Source organism: Delphinus delphis, chromosome 15 (genome assembly GCF_949987515.2).
Source record: "Delphinus delphis chromosome 15, mDelDel1.2, whole genome shotgun sequence".
In the NCBI taxonomy this organism is placed as follows: Eukaryota; Metazoa; Chordata; class Mammalia; order Artiodactyla; family Delphinidae; genus Delphinus; species Delphinus delphis.
Genome location: NC_082697.1, coordinates 86,008,169 through 86,029,193, shown reverse-complemented (window position 1 = coordinate 86,029,193; position 21,025 = coordinate 86,008,169). Strand labels below are relative to the sequence as shown.

Below are 21,025 nucleotides of genomic sequence, written 5' to 3'. Positions count from 1 at the left end.
GCAAAGTGACATTTGCAAATGAAGCGTGAACCACGTCAGTGAAAGAGACAGTGTTTTAAGACAACTACAACTGTAGCACTACAGCTGTCATCATCACTGAAGTCTGGCAGCTCCTCAACACCAGAGGAGACGCTGCTCATCCCAACTTCAAAGGAGTGGGGAGCGTAAACACACAGGCAGTCATGAGATGGAAACAGACCGAAATGGACACAAGTCAAGAGGCCCGCCCACTGAAAACAGGAGCTGGGGGATCACATTCTAGATTTGCGATGATGAGAAACTATTTTTCATTGATTTGCTTATTTCCTCACTGTTAAAAATAAAGTTAGGATTTTCTGCCTTTTCCTTACCTCACTGACAGGGTCAAGGGGACAGAGAAACAGCCTAAACTAAAATAGTATTAGGGAAAGTGGCCAAATTGTGGAAAATACTGTCGTGGTGAAAACTGCCTCCCTGGGCAGGAAGGAAGTAGGTCTATTCCATCTTTCTCAGGTGAGTACTTCAAAGTTAGCAACACAGCATCTGAGGAAGTTTCTAAGTTCTCCAGACTGGAGCCCCTGAACACTCCCTGGCAGCATCAGTACTGGATGAGCCAGAGCAAAAGGGCCCCTCCCTACCTGGAAAGGCCTTGGCTGGCTCCGAGTGGCTGGGGGCCTGGGGCGATGGACAGCAGTGCCCTGTCCCCTAGCGCAGAGGGCGGCAGGACACCACTGCCCAGCTGGTACTCGCTGTTTTCAAAACAAAGAACAGCCTTTTGGAGTATAAGTCACGTAACATACAATCGCCCACTGACAGTGTGCAGCTCGACGGTTTACCCCAAACCAGGGCAAAGGAGACGAGTCCGTGCTGCCTGCCTCTGCTGTAGCACCTGCCTTGAACCACCAAGGTGAGTGGTAACGGTGACCAGAAGCTAGCTACAGTCTCCCCTCCAGACCCAGGGACCTGGACTGCCTGGTTAGAGATGTTCCTGTGAGCTCCCTCCTCAGGGTCCATATGCCCATCTGCCACTGGTGGCCATGGCCTGTCCTTCTGATCCACAAACTTGTTTAATGCTTCCCTGGGGCGAAGCCCTGAGATAGGCACTGTGGGAAAAGAAAATGCTTATGAAGCAATGTCCGAGCGCTGGACGCTCAGAATCTGGCTAGGGAGACAGATATGTGGATTAAAAAAATTAACACCCATTGGGCTTCCCTGGTGGCGCAGTGGTTAAGAGTCCGCCTGCAGATGCAGGGGACACGGTTTTGTGCCCCGGTCCGGGAATAGCCCACATGCCGCGGAGCGGCTGTGCCCGTGAGCCATGGCCGCTGAGCCTGCGCGTCCGGAGCCTGTGCTCCGCAACGGGAGAGGCCACAACAGTGAGAGGCCCGCGTACCGCAAAAAATAAATAAATAAATTAAAAAATCAACACCCACTAATAATAAAAACTCCCAGAAAACTAGGAATAGAGAACTTCTTTAACTTCATAAAGAACACGGGCAAAACCTCTCAGCTAACATCAAAATCAATGGTGAAAGACTGAATGCTTCCCTCTAAGAATGAGAACAAGACAAGGATGCCCACTTTTATCACTGCTATTCTGCATGGTTCTAGCCAGTGTGGTAAGGTGAAGGAAGGAAATATAAGGTACATGGATTAGAGAGAAAATAAATAAAACTAAGCCTATTTACAGATGAAATGATGGTCTACGTAGAAAATCCAAAGGAATATACCAAAGAAACTCCTAGAATTCAAGTTAATTCAGCAAGGATATAGGATATAAAAATCAACCTACAAAAGTCACCTGGCTTTCTATATACTAGCAATTAACATATGCAAATTGAAATTTAAAATGTAATACTATTAATAATCACACAAAAATGAAACACTTAGGTATAAATCTAACAAAACATGTACAGGATGTGTATGCTGAAAACTATAAAATGTGTTGATGAAAGAAATGTGTTGATGAAAGAATTCAAAGATCTAATAAATGGAGGGACATACCATGTTCATGGATTGGAAGCGTCAACATAATAATGATGTCAATTCCCTCCAAATTGATATACAGGCCTAACAATTTCTATAAAATCCCAGCAAAATCTTTTATGGATATAGATATAGATATAACTATTCTAAAATTTATATGGAAAGGCACTGGATTAACTAAAACAATTGTGAAAAAGAAAAATTAAGGGGGAGGAATCCAATTTCCAGATTTATTACATAGCTACAGTGAGCAAGACTATGAAGTATTGGTGAAGGACTAGACACATAGATCAATGGAACATAACAGAAAACCCAGAGATGGTCCCACATAAGTATGGTCAATTGATTGTTTTGAAGACCCAAAAGCAATTAAATAAAGAGTAGCCTTTTCAATAAATGATGTTGGAGGAATTGGATATCCATAAGCAAAGGAAACGAAAAAAACCAAAACCTTGGCCTAAACCTCACACGTTATACAAAATTGACTCAAAACGTAAAACTACAGCATAGGAGGAAAACTTCAGGACCTACAACTTGGCGAACAGTCCTTAGACATGACACAAAATGCATGGTTCATAAAAGGAAAATATCGATAAACTGGACTACATCAAAATTAAAGCTTTTGCTTTGCAAAAGACTCTCTTAATAAAATGAAAAAACAAGCTAGTGACTGGTAGAAAATATCTGCCAACCACATATCTGACAAAGGACTCATATTTAGAATATACAAAGAATGCTCAAAACTCAATAGTTAAACAAACAATCCAGTTGGAAAGTGGACAAAGGCATGAAGAGTTGTTTCACCAGAGAGCACACACACAGCAAGTAAGCAGGTGAAAAACAGGATGTCCAAGTTCACCGGCCATCGGGGAAAAGCACACTAAGACTGTGATGAGACATCACTACACGTCTATTAAAACAGCGAAAACAAAAAGCAGTGACAACAAGTGCAGAGATCTGTGATCTCTAACACACTGCTGGTGCACATGTAAAATGGGACAACCACTCTAGAAAATCGTTTTTCAGTTTCTTAAAAAAATTCAACATACGCTTAACATACAACCCAGCAACCTCACTCCTGGGCATTTATCCCAGAGGAATGAAAATTTATGTCCACACAAAAACCTGTGCAGGAATGTTCACAGCAGCTTTATTCACAATGGCCACAAACGAGAAACAACCCAGATGTACTTCAATAAAACAAATGGTTCGACTGTGGTACCTCTGCACCATGGAATACTATTCAGCAATGAAAAGGAACGAACTACTAAAGCACACAACTTAGATGGCTCTCAAAGGTCACATACTATGTGATTCCATTTATATAATATTCTTGAAGTGAAAAAATCACAGGGATGGAAAACAAAATTAGTGGCTGCTAGGGATTAGGGCTGGTAGAGGAAAGAGGGTGAGTGTGACTAGAGAGGGGAGGGGGATCTCTGTGGTGACGGGGCAGTTCTGTATCTTGATAAGCAGCGCTGGTTACACAAAACTACGCAGGTGATAGTTAGTCTCAGAATCCCACACATACATTGTACCAATGTCAGTCTCCTGGTTTTGATATTGCACTATGGATACATAAAATGTAACCACTAGGGGAAATTTCCTGTGAACCTATAATTATTTCAAAATAAAAGTAAAAAAAAAGTTAACTAGCAATTACAGCGATATATGTTCCAATGACATGGTGTGGAAAGGGAAGATTACTAGAGGCCAAAGGAAGAGAGACTGGTAGGAAGAGGTGAGGCTCAGAAAACCCTAAGTGCCGAATAATTTCAACAAGTGGCAACAGTGCATCAGAACCGACCCAGAAGGGAAACAGGACTCAAATCAATCCTCAGCTCTCCTTCCTCCCTGTCCCCTCCTCCACCCATTCCTGCACTCTCTCTGGCGACATCACCCCGACTCCCCCACCGCCCCAGAGGACAATAGTTAAAATGTTCCAGAACCATGGAGACAAAGATGCTTCACATTCTCCACATTACGCGCAACAGCAAGCATCCGAGCACAGAGAAAGGAGAAGCGATTTCTCTGGTGAGCTTCTAGGCAAAGGGTCACAGCACCTTTGTGTGAATCACAGGAAGGTTCCCGCAGGCTCGACAAGGAGCTGGGTCAGGACTTCAGCCCCACCTGCCCCCGAGTCAGGCAGCCAACACACCTACCATTCATGATGGCTCTGCCCGCACGACTCAAATGCAGCACCTCCGACTTGACACAAGAGCTATCTTTCCAGTGCTCTGTTTATGAGTTAAAAAGTTTACTTCCCAAGGAGCACACACAGCCTCACTCATGGGTTAAAGCGAGTCTCTACTCCCTCGGGAATTGATGTTGGAGGCAAAGGCAGGGAACCAAACAGGCCTTTAGAAGCCTGAGCCGTCGTTTACCAAGACTGCTTTCAATGCTGCACAGACCAGGCCTGCCCTAATTACTGGGGTGAACATAGGTTTGGCTTAAAAAAGCCCGGTGTATCCAAAAGCAGCCTGTGTTCCCACTGCACACTGCCACCCAGGCAAGCTGGAACTGGTCCAGATTAACTTCACCCAAACACGAAGAAAAGGCTCCTTATTTCTCCTTTTTAGAAATTCAGGGAAATTGGCAAAACTGCTGACCAACTTTGAATTCTACCAGTGAGCTATAGTCCATTTTCTATATCTTGCTCACTTCATTTGGAGGGAAAGGGCATCAAGAAAAAAAGATCTCTCTTTTGCCCTTATTTTAAATTATTCTAGCCAAAAACTACTCTCTGTTAACTTTGTTCTGAATCTCAAAGCTGAGCTCTACGGAACTTTTCTACTCTGGGACATCTGCTTAAAATCTGAGTCCGCTTTTTCCTCCTTTTCAGCGGGAGCTTAAGGTCTTTGGAAATGTTACATTCACTGTATTTTGCAGAAATGATAGTTATATATATCCCCATCATGATATAGAGTTGCTAAGTCTTAAAAAATACTAATACAGCAAGCATAACAGAATAATAAAACATCTTGCCCCATCCTTTTTCAATAAAAAACCAACTTCCTAAAACACAAAGGCCAGGACAATTCTAAAATCCATATATACTCACAAAAGAAAAAACTAAGGCAGAAAACAATTTACTGAAGTCTCAGTAATGGCTATTTAAAAAGCCCTTCTTTCAGTAACAGTGTTACTGAAGTATTAATTTTTTCAATAACCATGCACTTTTATTCAGTTGCCCAAATATAAACAGTTAAAGTATTAAGCAGATTGATGACTTCATCTCAATACTATGTAACACTTTAGACTGTTGAAAGAACACATTTTTTTGAATTTTAGTTTATTTTTTTATACAGTAGGTTCTTATTAGATATCTATTTTATACATATTAGTGTATATATGTTAACCCCAATCTCCCAATTCATCCCACCACCTCCACCCCACCGCCACTTTCCCCTCTTGGTGTCCATACATATGTTCTCTACATCTGTGTCTCTATTTCTGCCCTGCAAACTGGTTCATCTATACTATTTTTCTAGGTTCTACATATATGCGTTAATATACGATATTTGTTTTTCTCCTTCTGACTTACTTCACTCTGTATGACAGTCTCCAGATGCATCCACGTCTCTACAAATGACCCAATTTCGTTCCTTTTTATGGCTGAGTAATATTCCATTGTATATATGTACCACATCTTCTTAATCCATTCATCTATTGATGGGCATTTAGGCTGCTGCCATGACCTGGCTATTGTAAATAGTGCTGCAATGAACATTGGGGTGCACGTGTCTTTTTGAATTACGGTTTTCTCTGGGTATATGCCCAGTAGTGGGATTGCTGGGTCATATGGTAATTCTATGTTTAGTTTTTTAAGGAACGTCCATACTGTTCTCCATGGTGGCTGTATCAATTTACATTCCCACCAACAGCGCAAGAGGGTTCCCTTATCTCCACACCCTCTCCAGCATTTGTTGTTTGTAGATTTTCTGATGATGCCCATTCTAACTGGTGTGAGGTGATACCTCATTGTAGTTTTGATTTGCATTTCTCTAATAATTAGTGATGTTGAGCAGCTTTTCATGTGCTTCTTGGCCATCTGTATGTCTTCTTCGGAGAAATGTCTATTTAGGTCTTCTGCCCATTTTTTGATTGGGTTGTTTGTTTTTTCAATATTGAGCTGCATGAGCTGTTTATTTTGCAGATTAATCCTTTGTCCATTGATTTGTTTGCAAATACTTCCTCCCATTCTGAGGGTTGTCCTTTTGTCTTGTTTGTAGTTTCCTTTGCTTTGCAAAAACTTTTAAGTTTCATTAGGTCCCATTTATTTTTGTTTTTATTTCCATTGCTCTAGGAGGTGGATCAAAAAAGATCTTGCTGTGGTTTATGTCAAAGAGTGTTCTTCCTATGTTTTCCTCTAAGATTTTATAGTGTCTGGTCTTACATTTAGGTCTCTAATCCATTTTGAGTTTATTTTTGTGTATGGTGTTAGGGAGTGTTCTAATTTCATTCTTTTACATGTAGCTGTTCAGTTTTCCCAGCACCACTTATTGAAGAGACCGTCTTTTCTCCATTGTATATCCTTGCCTCCTCTGTCATAGATTAGTTGACCATAGGTGCGTGGGTATATCTCTGGGCTTTCTATCCTGTTCCATTGATCTATATTTCTGTTTTTGTGCCAGTACCATACTGTCTTGATTACTGTAGGTTTGTAATATAGTCTGAAGTCAGGGAGTCTGATTCCTCCAGCTCCATTTTTCTCCCCTCAAGACTGCTTTGGCTATTCGGGGTCTTTTGTGTCTCCATACAAAGTTTAAGATTTTTTTGTTCTAATCCTGTAAAAAATGCCACTGGTAATTTGATAGGGATTGCACTGAATCTGTAGATTGCTTTGGGTAGTATAGACATTTTCACAGTATTGATTATTCCAATCCAAGAACATGGTATATCTCTCCATCTGTTTGTGTCATCTTTGATTTCTTTCATCAGTGTCTTATAGTTTTATGAGTACAAGTCTTTTACCTCCTTAGCTAGGTTTATTCCTAGGTATTTTATTCTTTTTGTTGCAGTGGTGAATGGGATTGTTTCCTTAACTTCTCTTTCTGATCTTTCGTTGTTAGTGTATAGGATGCAAGAGATTTCTGTGCATTAATTTTGTATCCTGCAACTTTACCAAATTCATTGATTAGATCTAGTAGTTTTCTGGTGGCATCTTTAGGATTCTCTACGTATAGTATCATGTCATCTGCAAACAGTGACATTTTTACTTCTTCTTTTCCAACTTGTATTCCTTTTATTTCTTTTTCTTCTCTGATTGCTGTGGCTAGGACTTCCAAAACTATGTTGAATAATAGTGGCGAGAGTGGACATCCTTGTCTTGTTCCTGATCTTAGAGGAAATGCTTTCAGTTTTTCACCATTGAGAATGATGTTTGCTGTGGGTTTGTCGTATGTGGCCTTTATTATGTTGAGGTAGGTTCCCTCTATGCCCACTTTCTGGAGAGTTTTTATCATAAATAGGTGTTGAATTTTGTCAAAATCTGTTTCTGCATCTATTGAGATGATCATATGGTTTTTATTCTTCAATTTGTTAATATGGTGTATCACATTGATTGATTCGCGTATATATAGTAAGAATCCTTGCATCCCTGGGATAAATCCCACTTCATCATGGTGTATGATCTTTTTAATGTGTTGGTGGATTCTGTTTGCTAGTATTTTGTTGAGGATTTTTGCATCTATATTCATCAGTGATATTGGTCTGTATTTTTCATTTTTTGTAGTATCTTTGTCTGGTTTTGGTATCAGGGCAATAGTGATCTCACAGAATGAGTTTGGGAGTGTTCCTTCCTCTGCAATTTTTTGGAAGAGTGAGAAGCATGGGTGTTAGCTCTTCTCTAAATGTTTGATAGAATTCACCTGTGAAGCCATCTGGTCCTGGACTTCTGTTTGTTGGAAGTTTTTTTTTTTTTTTTTGCAGTACACGGGCCTCTCACTGTCGTGGCCTCTCCTGTTGCGGAGCACAGGCTCCGGACGCGCAGGCTCAGCGGCCATGGCTCATGGGCCCAGCCGCTCCATGCCATGTGGGATCTTCCTGGGCCAGGGCACGAACCTGCGTCCCCCGCATCGGCAAGCGGACTCTCAACCACTGTGCCACCAGGGAAGCCCTGTTGGAAGATTTTTAATCACCGTTTCAATTTTATTATTTGTGATTGGTCTGTTCATATTTTCTATTTCTTCGTGGTTCAGTCTTGGAAGGTTATACCTTTCTAAGAACTTGTCCGTTTCTTCCAGGTTGTCCATTTTATTGACATATAGTTGCTTGTAGTAATCTCTCATGATGCTTTGTATTTCTGCGGTGTCCGTTGTAACTTCTCCTTTTCATTTCTAATTTTATTGATTTGAGTCCTCTCCCTCTTTTTCTTTTTTTTTTTTTTTGCGGTACACGGGCCTCTCACCGCTGTGGCCTCTCCCATTGCAGAGAACAGGCTCTGGATGCGCAGGCCCAGGAGCCACGGGTCACGGGCCCAGCCGCTCCGCGGCATGTTGGATCTTCCTGTACCGGGGCACAAACCCGTATCCCCCGCATCGGCAGGCGGACTCTCAACCACTGCACCACCAGGGAAGCCCCTCCCTCTTTTTCTTGATGAGTCTGGCTACATGTTTATCAATTTTGTTTATCTTCTCAAAGAACCAGCTTTTAGTTTTATTGATCTTTGCTATTGTTTTCTTTGTTTCTCTTTCATCTATTTCTGCTCTGATCTTTATTATTTCTTTTCTTCTACTAACTTTAGGGTTTTTTTGTTCTTCTTTCTCTAGTTTCTTTAGGTGTAAGGTTAGATTATTTGAGATTTTTCTTGTTTGTTGAGGTAGGCTTGTATTGCTGTAAACTTCCCTCTTAGAACTGCTTTTGCTGCATCCCATAGGTTTTGGATCGTTGTGTTTTCATTGTCATTTGTCTCAGGTAATTTTTGATTTCCTCTTTGATTTATTTAGTGATCTCTTGGTTATTTAGTAACACATTGTTTAGTCTCCATGTGTTTGTGTTTTTTACGGTTTTTTCCCTGTAATTGATTTCTAATCTCATAGCATTGTGGTTGGAAGAGATGCTTGATGTGATTTCAATTTTCTTAAATTTACCAAGGCTTGATTTGTGACCAAAGATGTGATCTATCCTGGAGAATGTTCCATGTGCACTTGAGATGAAAGTGTAATCTGCTGTTTTGGGATGGAATGTCCTATAAGTATCAATTAAATCTATCTGGTCTGTTGTGTCATTTAAAGCTTGTGTTTCCTTATTAATTTTCTGTCTGGATGATCTGTCCATTAGTGTAAGTGAGGTGCTAAAGTCCCCCACTATTATTGTGTTACTGTCGATTTCCTCTTTCATAGCTGTTAGCAGTTGCCTTATGTGTTGATGTGCTCCTATGTTGAGTGCATATATGTTTATAATTGTTATATCTTCTTCTTGGATTGATCCCTTGATCATTATGTAGTGTCCTTCCTTGTCTCTTGTAACATTCTTTATTTTAAAGTCTATTTTATCTGATATGAGTATTGCTACTCCAGCTTCCTTTTGATTTCCGTGTGCATGGAGTATTTTTTTCCATCCCCTCACTTTCAGTCTGTATGTGTCCCTAGGTCTGAAGTGGGTCTCTTGTAGACAGCATATGGGTCTTGTTTTTGTATCCATTCAGCAAGCCTGTGTCTTTTGGTTGGAGCATTTAATCCATTCACGTTTAAGGTAATTATTAATATTTATGTTCCTATTACCATTTTCTTAATTGTTATGCGTTTGTTTTTGTAGGTCCTTTTCTCCTCTTGTGTTTCCCACTTAGAGAAGTTCCTTTAGCATTTATTGTAGAGCTGGTTTGGTGATGCTGAATTCTCTTAGCTTTTGCTTGTCTGTAAATCTTTTGATTTCTCCGTCGAATCTGGATGAGATCCTTGCTGGCTAGAGTAATCTTGGTTGTACGTTCTTCTCTTGCATCACTTTAAATATATCGTGCCAGTCCCTTCTGGCTTGTAGTTTCTGCAGAGAAATCTGCTATTAACCTTATGGGAGTTCCCTTGTATGTTGTCATTTTTCCCTTGTCGTTTTCAATAATTTTTCTTTGTCTTTCATTTTTGTCAATTTGATTACTATGTGTCTCCGCGTGTTTCTCCTTGGGTTTCTCCTGTCTGGGACTCTTTGCGCTTCCTGGACTTGGGTGGCTATTTCGTTTCCCATGTTAGGGAAGTTTTCGACTATAATCTCTTCAAATATTTTCTCAGGTCCTTTCTCTCTTCTCCTTCTGGGACTTCTATAATGCGAATGCTGTTGTGTTTAATGTTGTCCCGAAGGTCTCTTAAGCCGTCTTCATTTTTTTTCATTCTTTTTCTTTATTGTGTTCCGTGGCAGTGAATTCCACCATTCTGTCTTCCAGGTCACTTATCTGTTCTTCTGCCTCAGTTATTCTGCTACTGATTCCTTCTAGTGTTTTTTTGTGTTTTTTTTGCGGTACGCAGGCCTCTCACTATTGTGTCCTCTCCCGTTGTGGAGCACAGGCTCCGGACACGCAGGCTCAGCGGCCATGGCTCAGGGGCCTAGCCACTCCATGGCATGTGGGATCTTCCCAGACTGGGGCATGAACTTGTGTCCCCTGCATTGGCAGGTGGACTCTCAACCACTGGGCCACTGGGGAAGCCCCCCTTCTAGTGTATTTTTCGTTTCAGTTATTGTACTGTTCATCTCTGTTTGTTTGTTCTTTAATTCTTCTACGTTTTTGTTAATCATTTCTTGCATCTTCTCCATCTTTGCCTCCATTCTTTTTCCGAGGTGCTGGATCATCTTCACTATCATTATTATGAATTCTTTTTCTGGAAGGTTGCCTATCTCCACTTCATTTAGTTGTTTTTCTGGGGTTTTACCTTGTTCCTTCATCTGGTACAAAGTCCTCTGCCTTTTCATTTTGTCTATCTTTCTGTGAATGTGGTTTTCCTTCCACAGGTGGCAGAATTGTAGTTCTTCTTGCTTCTGCTCAAAGAACACATTTTTAAGACAACTTATAAATCCAGCAATTTAAACTTTTAGTCAAAGAATAGCTTCCCTGTCTGCTGGGGATGTAGATTTGTGTGTGTGTGTGTGTGTGTGTGTGTGTGTGTTCGGTTTTACTGGATGAAGACCAAAAACTGCAAATCCTGTTAACTCGTTTCAAAATAGATTTTGTTAGTTTAGCCCCTAATCAAACCAAATCTTTTCAGATTAGTCATTCCTTACTAAACTCTTCCCACAATAAATACTAAAGCTAAGAAAGATGTAAAACGCTAGTAGATCAAATGAGCTTTCTCTACAGAATGAAAGTTACATGAAGAAAATGTTAAGGTTTTGCATGTTCACCCAATTAGATAACAGCATATGTACTTGGAAAGCTCTGTTTTTGTTGTTTTTTAAACCCACTAGGCTGAGTTGTTTGCCTTTGGCCAGCATCCAAATAAAAGAAATGCTGCCAGAAATGTAAACAGGATACATTTCTTTAAGTTAATGAGTCCAGCAAGCAAGGGCAGACGGCTCCTCTCAGTTTCTCTCTGAGGCTGGAGTGGAGGCTACCTTCTAATTTAGAGGTCGGAGAAAAAGCGAGGAAGGGGATGTGGCAAGCAGCAACCCAGTCACCAGAGCGCCATCATTTCTATGACACAGAGCTGGACGGCCTCCCGGGCCAGGGTCCTGTCCCCACTACACCTCTTCCTCCTGTGAGCTTTGGGAACAAATGCATTGCTCTCATAGAACAGACTGTCCCTCACCACGCCCCCTCTCCAGGAAAGCCACCTACAGAGGTCTCCCTGCAGCCAGACTGAAGGCTGTCTGGCAAAGAAAAGTGCCAGGCAACGGGGGAAAGGCCAAAGAGGTGCTCGATATGGCGCCTGCTCCGAGCTTCCAATACTATCACAGGAGTGGGGCAGAGCACTGAAAGCACAGGCCAGAGGTAAACACCACCATCTGGGGTAGATGAAAGGTCTTGGGACAGTCAGAAACGTCACATCAGTGAGAGGAGCAGGTTAAAGCCAGACTGTGACAAGCTAAGAAGTCTGGAATTTCCTCTGTAAGAAGCAGGGAGCAATCAAGGCTCTGGGAAGGAGCAGAACGAGATCAGGGAAGGAGCAACTGCAGGTGGGGAGGGCGCTCAGCAGGCACGCTGAGGCTCTCGCCTACGGAGGTGACACACAGGGAGATCTAAAAGCGGAGAGCACGGGATGGCTCGGGAGGGGTGAGATTTGGGTGAGTTTATGACAAATTAAATTTAACGGGACAATGGGAAATCCAAGGCAAAATTTTCAGGAAATAGATGGAAGTGCAAGAAAAATTCTAGGTGTAGGAAGTGCCCGGAGAAGCACCATTAGCTCTTTTTTGCTGCCTAGAAAAGGTTGGTTCTCCTAGAAGTTTAAAAAAAAAAAGAAAGGAATTCCGCATCAGTTCAGAATTCCTCAGATCTCCTAAACTGGAATGTGAAAATCCACACTCAATTTCAGAACTCAAGAGCCAGCTGACTGGAGCCTTGTGAAGTCATCTCCTGGCGCCGCAAACCAACCAACCTGTCTCTCATCCACTCTTCCAGGTGCGTGAGCACTGGAAGCTGCCTGACTAAATGATTCACTAAACGTTATAAAGACAAACTGTGGTACGAGGGGAAGTGAAGCCTTCCTGTTATGTACAGAAAATATTAAAGAAACTTGAGAATAAGTAAATACTAACTATCACTCCAAGGGGAAAAGATTCCTGCAAACGCTACAAACAGATAACACAGCTTAATGTGCTAGTTCAGGGTTTTCAAAATTCAAGTTGGGACTCACATTGTGAAATAATTTAGCAAGAATTAAAAAAATAAAATACAGTGGTAAATATCTGAATAAACTGTAAATAGTAAAGGTAAGTGCTTCATTGAATTCCCATTTCAGTTTAGACAGATATGCTGATATACGGAAAGATATACATGGATGGGGGTATGCGTGTGTATTAGCTCACTTCATCTTTGTGACCATGAGAGGTATGTAGTATTGTGCCCATTTTACAGAGTAGAAAATGGAAGCTCAATCACCCAGCCACTGAGGGTGATTCAGGCTCAGGCTAGTGTTCTTTCATCTATATTCTCTTCCTCTACGGGTGTGGCTGGGGAGATAAGGGAGCAAAGAAAGAGGCAGGAGGTGGAAGTTGCCCTATTCGCTGTTTTTCACACAGTTGACAGCAGGCACTGAGGCTAGAACCATCTGCATTGACCTTCCATGGACGCAGTGTTTCTGTTATTCTCCAGAATTTTTGTTTTTAAAGCAGTAATTAAATCTAGAACTATGGGATATATGTTGCACGCCTGGTTAAATCAGAGGAAATTCAGCAAGTTCAGATTCTACTTTGATTTCCAAACAGTAAAAAACCTCATATACATTATCTTGGCACAGAATAGAAGAGCCTGTGGCCGCTCTGTCCAACAGGGAGGCCCCCAGCCACCTGTGTCTGGTGAGCAGTGGAAGGTGGCCAGTCTGAATTCAGATGCGTTATAAATACATACTGGATTTCAGAGACTGACTATGAAAAGATAAATGTATTGTATCTTTTAGTATTGATGACATGTTGAAAGTATAACATTTTGGGTAGTTTAGATTATGAAGATATATTATTAAAATTATGTTTGTGTGTCTTTTGCCTTCCTTACTGTGGCTGAAGTACACGTGTGGCTCACGTTACATCTCTGTTGGACAGCATTGCTTATGGGCACATTTCTTAAAATGGAATTTGTTTCTTTCTGATTACGAAAATATTTTTAGTGTAGAAAATAGAGGAAACATAGAAATGCATAAAAAAGATAATTAAATCCTCTAAAATATCACTAACTAAAAATAAATTTTGTTAACATCTTAGAATGTTATCTGTATCATTCTGTATATAAATTCTCTTCGTGTGTATAGGCATTTTATAAACCTTTAAAAACACTTCAAGCAATATATCAAACATTTCCCCATGTCATTAAGTATTTCAAAACACAGAGGTTTGTAATTGTTGCATAGCAATCCAATACTGGGATGTACTAGAATTAAACTGATGCCCCATTGCTGAACACCTGAATTGTTTCCAATGCATGGGAAGTGTGAACACACGTCAGGGACTCCCTGGTACAGCCATATCTGCACATACCTGACTCTCCTCCTTGACAGATTCCTAGAAGTGGAACTGCCGGGTCGGAGTATGGACACATTCTGAGGAGTCTGGTAAATATCACTAAGCTGCCCTCCAGAAAGGCTGTACTAATTTACACACTTACATTTGGTAACTCTTCATTTTCCCCAAGTTTTTTTTTTTAAATTCGTCTGTTTGCTTTGCTAAAATTGTCCTCCAGTAATATTTAGCCAGTCACACTCTCAAACCATAGCTCCATGAGAAATCACAATAATTAGCAACTGAAAATGAAGCAAATTTAGGGTGTGCATACACGCATGCGTGCGTGTGTGTATACTGACAACAAAGAGTTAGGGGAAAAAAACAGAAAATTAATAGACATGTGCCTTCTATATTTCACATAAGCTTTTATATAAGTATTCATTTTCCCCTCTAAGTCCTACTAATAACATTAATAATAAGCTAAATAAGTTAATAAAATAAATGAATGATAAATAAAATTAGTTCACTAAAATAATGGAGAAGATAATAATAGAGTAACCATTACTAATAAAAATGCTTGACTTTCCCAAGCATGTGTGATGTCTAAAGTCTCTCACTTCCAATCAGAGAATGTGGATCAGTCAACACTTCCAATCAAACATTTTACATCAAGGCATAAAGAAGAATTCAAAACATTTAGCCCGAGTTCTTAGGAGAAGTTTCCAAATCAGGAGAGCCTTGAATTTGATGAGAGAGTTAACATCAATTTGTGTCTACATAAACAGAAATCCCTAGAAATAATGAGGCCTTAAGAGAAGGCGTAAGAGGGGAAAAAATAGCCTGGACAACATGTCGGCTTGTTCACTGTCCCCACCTCTCCCATCTGAAGCTGGCTCAAAGACTGACTACAGAAAAGTTAAAAGATGATAAAATGACTACTGCAGAATTCAATTACTATGCCACACAATAAAACTCAACGGTAACATAAACAGCACCGAAAACACACTTGGACATGTCAGCGTTAGGTAGACTTGCACCGAACTGCTTCGACACTGCAGCATTTCAAGCAAATCAAGTCTTAGGAATTGAGCAGAATGGGTCATCGCAGAGAGAAGGGCAGCTATTCAGCTCACTAAAGAGAGCACTTAAAAAACGACACGCCCGCTTTCGTGCCCCGCGGAGGAGTGCAGTGAAACGAGGTCGAGGTGCCTGAAAGCTCTACTGCTATTTGGGCCCTTTCCTTGATCCTGCTCTTCAGAACCTCTCTGTGCGATGGACCAGTAGTAGTTTAAGGAGCAGAAAATGAAAATCTTAATTTATGCCTTAATTAGCACTTACAGAGAGCGGAGAGTTGGTCTCCACAACTTTCAATACGTATTTCGTGTTCGTGCATTTCCTCTCACTCGTACCAACGTGGACAAGCCGCGCTGTGGCCTCTAACACCGGCACGTCGCGCACACACGGCAGCACAGTTCAGCAGTAGACTCGGCAGGACACAGGCTCTGCCACCTCTGTGCCTTTGAGAAAGTGACTTCAGGACTCTCTGCGGGTCGCCAAGGCAGGGGCCGAGAGACCTACTTGCCCTTGGAGCCTGTGCCTCCCCCTGCAGGCTGGCACCCACGGCGGCCACCCCGGGAGGCCAACACTCACAGGGGTCGCGAGGGCCTGTGCTGGACAGAGCCGGGCCACACGCCCACAGGAGGGGCCTGCAGCACGGGGTGACAACCACCACCCCTGCCTCATTGCCCAGCTGTCAGCAAGTACCCCAGTGCCACCTTCAGAACAGGGCTAGAACTTGACCATTTACTGCCACTCCCTTGGCTATCGCTTTGGCCTAGCCACCGTCATCTCTCACCTGGATCACTGCGAATCTTCTAATTGGTCTCCTCGTGTCTACACTTGTCCCCATCAGTCTGTTCTCGAAATAAGTCAGTTCACAGCACTCTCTGCCCAAACCCTCTCTCATCAGAGGAAAAGCCCAGAAGGCCTGATCTGGCGCTGTCACTTCTCTGACCCCATCCCTCCTGCCTGCTCCACGCCAGTCACGTGGCCACCGTGCTTCAGCCTCGGGGTCTTTGCACTTCTGGTTCTTGATGCCTGCAACCCTCCTGCCCTAGATATCCACACAACTCACTGCTGTCTCCTGTGAGTCTTACTCAGATGTCAGCTTAGCAAGGCCTTCCCTGGCCATCTTCTCCTCCACCTGCTCCCACCCCATACCTACCCTTCCCATCCCTTCCGCGCTTCTGTCTCGAGCACTTGCTGCTAGCCAGCTAGTGTACCTGACAGTTTACTCGTTTATCTGGTTTATAATATTTCTCCCCCACTGGAGCGCAAGGCCCCAGAGGAAGACTCCTGTGTCTGCTTTGCACACTCCCGTTATGTCCAGTCCCCGCCCACGGATCTACAGATGTGGACAGGATAAACACACAGATCTCAGGTTCTTCATCCGCTAAACAAGGGGAACAATCCTTTCTACCTCCCAGTCTGCAGCGAGGAATATCTGAAGCAAGAGATATTGTATATTAACAATTAGATTTGCCTTGTACCAAAATTGGTCAGATAGTACACGAACCAAACATCATTAGTCATTTCAATTTATTTCTCCCTGGACATCTCACCACATGAGGAATCATTATTGAGGTTAATACACTAATACCGGCCCATACTTTATTTGAAAGCAATTCAGTTATATAACAGGTCTGGAAAATTCCTTTTAAAACTATCTCCTTTTCATATGTCAAAGATAAAAGAAAAGCCTGTTTAAAGGAGAAGTTCAACCAAAGAGACAGCTTAATTTACAGTAACAAGTACATTAAATCTGCAAAGTGACAGTTTAAGTAGAAGCAATTTTCACATATATGTATATTACTTTTTTTTTTAAAGGAAAACAACATTTTAATACAACCTTTTCAAAATGATTTGAAATGTGCTAGCATCATTGGGAAAAAACTTTCAATATTTACCCACAACATGAATTGATTCTGATTGGATTTTTGGTCTAATTTTTAGAGGTAAATAATGAAATTTATAGGAGAAAACTATGGAAAACATCCCTACATTTTTTTTTAACTGTCCTTTTTTTTACTTCTTTTAAAAGCATACTGATGCTTTTCTGGTTAATAAGATACAAGTAATTCTTTAAAAGCATACTGAATCTGAAGCAGCCTTCCAGTACGATGCCTTCTCCTAGTCAACGGATACAATAAATACGATCACTTTCTTGTAGGGAGAAGTTCTGACATTAGAAAGGGATCAACCCCAGGAGCGGAAGGGATCTCTTGTGAAATATCTAGCTTAAATTTCCAGGGTTTGCTGCAATGGGTAAAATAACAGAAGTAATAATAATAACCATATCATTTCCTTTAGGAGGAACTTAGGATCCTAAGAAGAAGAAGAAGAAGAAGTTGGATCCCAAACAACAGATCCTAGCAGTCGCTGGAAAGATAAGAAGAAAAAACTGGGGAATTGGGGCCCCAGGGAAGATCTCCTTCACAGGGACACGAGGCAGCAGCTCAGCCTTTGTCGACAGTAGGTGCAGAATCGGAAGAAAGAGACTTCTTGTGTAGTCAAGTGATGGGACTCCATCCTCTACAACCAAAAGAGATTAGAATTTGAAAGAGAGCACAGCCTTACTGAAAGCCCAAGCCTGAAGGCCCCGGGCTTGGCATATGGGGGGTGTGTCCCAAAGGCCGGAAGCACTGGCACCAAGAGACCCAGAAAGGAAGGCCCAGCTCCCACCCGGGCAGGGCCTTCCCACGTCCCAGCCCCAGGCCCGCGTGTTTGGAGGTGAATCAAGCCATCTTACATGGAAGACAAACTGGACCTCCATTCAGCACACGTCAGCTGCTTCACAGTCCTCAGATAAACTTTATATAATGACCATGAGAGTAACTGTTACCAAACTTTTGTTTACTATATAGACTTCTTAAAAAACTCATTTGAGAAGAGACCTCCAGCTACAATCGATGTACCTGAAAGTGCACTGCCCGTACTCCACAGGCTCTAGAGTAGGAAAGAAGATTGTAAAATGAGAATTATTTCTATTGACAGGCTCCCAGTGAGCTACACTCGATTTGATTCCGTTCTGCCAGCCCTCACTGAGGGGCCGCTGTGCCAGCAGGACGGGGAGCAATGCTGGTTTCTAACAGTCGACAGCGCATTCCAGCTGCACACACGTGAAACAGGCGCTCCATCGAATGGATTCTGATCGCTGGTTCAAAGACAGTCCAGCAGGTCACACACACCACCAATGTCCACATCGGGAACCAGGTGAAGTCACATTTTGCTTCCACATAAAACCAAAGGCAATCTGGTATTCAGCACCTAAAGCATTCGTTATTTAGAGCGTGGACGGAACCTCCTGGAAAGTCTCCCTAGCAATGCGATGCCACAAGACAAAAAGGCTTTCAAGCGCTCAACAGAACAGCACTTCAGAGCATTCTTCATTAGAAACTCGCAAACTGAGTTAATCCTTTCGTTACTAATTCTGTGAAAAAACTATTTTCAGTTTTCAAGTAAGGAAGAATACTTCCTTAAAGACCCACATCTGCTTTTCCTCAAAATTATGATAAATCATTCAGACAGTGTTTTCCTTAGCTTACTTTTTTTTCTTTCAAAGCTGCTAAGACATTAACAGACAGTCTTTAGACTTTCGTAATTTGCTAAAACCGGGTGACTTCATGCTCCCGAGCGGCCATTCCCAGTTTCTACGACTTCCACCAAAGCCACACGAATGTACGACATTTATCATGAACCTCAAGGTCCACGGAGATAAGGTGGGGCGAGTACAGAAAAGACAAGCAAAGCCCCCACAAAACCTCTACCCCAACTAATGATAGAGCTGACAAATGAAGTAGTTACTCAACATTTTTAGATGGGTTTAAGGATAAATACATATATAAAAATCAAAAGAACTTGGTACCTTTAAAGTGTAATTGCTTTGTCCCAAGTCAGAAGTGGTTACAGCTCTAAGGTGAAACCAAGTTTCAAAATTACAAATATTTACCAGCTTTGATGAAGCAGAATGCTCTCGTTCAACAGGATGATGCTCTGTATTTTTCTAATTATTTAAAAAGTCGATGATGCCATGCTCACAGTACAAACTTCATCAGGTACAAAAGGGTATCTGGTGACAAGTCTCCCGCCTGCCGGGTCCTGCTGCCTCGCATCCCCTCCGCAGAGGACACGGCAGCCCTGCTCAGCAAAGCATGCTGACGGGTCACAGACACCAAGGAGACCCCCTGTCCGATGCATGTGAAGCATGCGGATAACGGGGACCGACTGACCTGCTGCACCTGGAGAGGACGAGGCTGCATGAAGCGACGGCAGAGAGCAGAGGCGGGCAGGACCAGGCAGGAAGGGAACGCAGGGTGGAAACGGAGCCCGAGGACCAGCGTGCAGGTAGGGTCTGACTGCACTGGACTGAGCCCAGGCAGGACTGGAAAACTGGGACACACCGGATGGGTTAGAAGACTCTGGGATGTGAGGCCCAGGCTGTCCCTGCCCGTCTGCGGACTCCTCGGGGCCTGAGGAAGACCCGCCGGCACCCAGGCTGGCAGCAAGCCTGTGTTCAGAGCAGGCGGAAGGGCAGCTCCCACCCGCTGTCCTGACTCATGTGAGCCCATGCTCGTCTTTAGGAAGCCCGAGTACCTGAGTTAAAGACAATTAGTGGAGCAGAATAAAGACCCCTCTCGACTTTGTCCAAATTCGCAAATAAGGTCAGAGTCACAGCCTGAAACTGTCCGCGGATTTCCTCTGCAAACGTGAAGTCTCGAATATTCAGGAGTCGCCTTCTCATTGAGGCCTTACCTGGCCACCCTATTTAAAACCACAGCCCCACAAAATTCCTCGTTTCCTTTTCCTGTTTTCATGGCACAGAATTTCACAGAAGGTCAGAGCCGGAACGAACTCTAAAAGGGGCTGCATCAGGTCCCCCTGCAGGTGTGAATCCCTTATAACTAACAGCCTTCCAGCTATAAACGGTCGTCAGACTCACTTTCCGGAAAGGACTTCCTGACTTACCCCCTAAGCACCCTTCCTGTGTCCCCGAGGTGCCCGCGCTCACCTGTACCTCTCAGCTGAAATGACCTCTGTGCGGCCCCGTGAGGCCACCTGCTCTCTGAGCGCAGTGCCTGCGACACAATGACCTTTACTTCTGGAGCCTAACGGACAGTGGGCACTCTGACAGGAGGAAACCATTTCTATCCTGCAGCCTCGGTCCCATTCAGTTCATCCAAAGACACCAGGTGCCAGCACTATGGCAGCCACCGAGGCTGCAGCAGAGATGGAGACAGAGGGGCTCCTGCCCGCATGAAGCTGCCTTGCGAGTGGAGGAGCATTTCAAAGTGCAACTCCACAGAAAGTGAAACAAACCGCAACCCAGCCCTTGCGATCCGGGATCTAAAGGAAATAAAATACTCAGCAGAGAGAAGCGTAAAGGAGGCTTCTGTCAGCATGGTGGTCAGGGAAGGCCACTTAGGTGCTGTGTAAGCTGACCTTGATGACAGGAAGGGGCTTTCCTAGCGGAAAGGAAGCAAAGGCCCTGCGCTTAGCATTTTTGAAAAACTAAACCTCAGAGAGGCCTGGAGCTTGGTGAGCGAGGGGAGAGGGCGTTCAGTCAGTCGTGAGCTGTGCGTGCAGGGCCACAAAGGCAGTGAGGGCTCCCTGGGGGTCATCTGGATTTGTCCTTGACCACAGTTCAATTACAAAATATAATTCAGAACCAGGAGAAACTTAATGTCAAAGTGTCGTTTTATCAAACAATCTTTGAAAGTTTGCCACCGTAAACTCAGAAATGGCACTGGGATTTGGGATGGTGGGTTTCTGGGTTATTAGTTTATCCAAGTTAGAAGGCGAGGCTCTCTCACAAACGGTCAAGAAGAAAACAAACGGAGGATCCCGAGTACACGTGCCTCATTGCACAGCAGGGGAACCAGGCAGAGACTTCGGGAAGTTGGTCGTATCTGCTGGCAAGTTG

General features: G+C 42.9%; 1 protein-coding gene across 2 annotated transcripts in view; it reads right to left on the bottom strand.

The window, feature by feature from the left end:
• Positions 1 to 21,025, bottom strand: part of GNA12 (G protein subunit alpha 12) — a 117,453-nt gene that overhangs the window by 66,969 nt on the left and 29,459 nt on the right. The gene's annotated exons all lie outside the window — the stretch shown is intronic.